The following is a 1,476-nucleotide window of genomic DNA, read 5'->3' as shown; positions in this document are numbered from 1 at the left end:
TCACAGTATAATATAATATTTAAGTTTTAATATTAATGTTTTCATTATAATAACCAATAGGTTCAACGTTGTACCTACCTAACACAGTCACGCAGAACATTGTAAATTACGTAGTATAAGTGTATTGATGCATGCTTATTGTAATGTCTGAAAATTGACCATCGAGTATCAATCAATTGACCACCTACCTACCAAATGAAGGGGGGCAGTTGCCCCCCCCCCCTGCACCCCTAGATTTGCGCCTCTGGATTTATATATTATATACTAATGTATTCAGGTAAATTACAGATAATGAATTTTTGGTATACATATGATTATTGTCGTGAACAAATTCAATATTATGAAGAACAGATTGTGACATTAACGAAGATGATTGATGAAAATAAAATTAAAGAAAGATACGAATATAAAGATCTTAAAAAAAAAATTAAAAATCTCAAATATAATATTTATTTAAGTAGAACAAACTCTAAGCCGAATTTTTCTTATGTAAAAGAGTTAAATGCAAAATTAATTTTATTAAGAGAAAAAAAAATAGATATATGTCGAAAATATAGCGATTTATATGTTACAAATTTTCGTAGACGAGAACACTGTTTTGGTAAAAGGTTAGATTTTATTACAACAGCAGAATCTAAGCGTGAAAAGTTTAGATCAGGTGAAATATTTTTTTTTTAAATTATGAATAATTTGTAAATATATTATAAGTTTATATTTATGTACAAATGTAATCAATGTAATTTTTTTTTTATAGTATTTTTTTATATAGTATTGTTTTTTTCTTTTACGTTATTATTAAATTATTTGTTCATTTCTATAAACTAAATATAATCATTGAAAACTATAGCTTGTACATGATCTGTCATTATAGTTAATTTTTATTTTGATATAAATGTTTATATTATATTTGATTTCATAAAATATTATAAGCATTTATATATGAACTAACCTCATAAAAGAAACATTTATATATATATATTTATTTATTTGTATATATATATAGGGTGTTCCAAATTTCATGTGACAGCATATTTCACCATTATATATTTAAATTAGGGAAAAATGACCTATGTGAAAACCTTTTTGAATCATATGATCAAAATTAATTTGATATTAAATATTTTTTTTATTAATTAGGATTGGGGGGGTTCGAGGGTCAACTTTTAAAATTCAAATGGGAACCTATATTTTTGAAATATGATTTTTGCGCAGTTTAATTTTTTATGAATTTTGACGGGTCGTTTACATTAATGTGTTAAAAATTGAAGGAGCTATGGACATCTGAATATTTGTGTTAATTTATAAAATATCAACAGTAATAATAAAAGTGCTTCTGTTGTACGACCTTAATAATCTAGGTATCGAATTATCAATTTATTACAGTATACAGTTGTAAGGAAAATAACGCGTTGATGTTTTTGATGTAATTAATTTGCGTTTATTTCACATACGTTACTCATTTATACAGTTACAATT

This window comes from Acyrthosiphon pisum, unplaced genomic scaffold (genome assembly GCF_005508785.2).
Source record: "Acyrthosiphon pisum isolate AL4f unplaced genomic scaffold, pea_aphid_22Mar2018_4r6ur Scaffold_21491;HRSCAF=24106, whole genome shotgun sequence".
NCBI lineage: Eukaryota > Metazoa > Arthropoda > Insecta > Hemiptera > Aphididae > Acyrthosiphon > Acyrthosiphon pisum.
The sequence above is the reverse complement of the archived record's forward strand: the minus strand, read 5'-3'. Positions refer to the sequence as shown.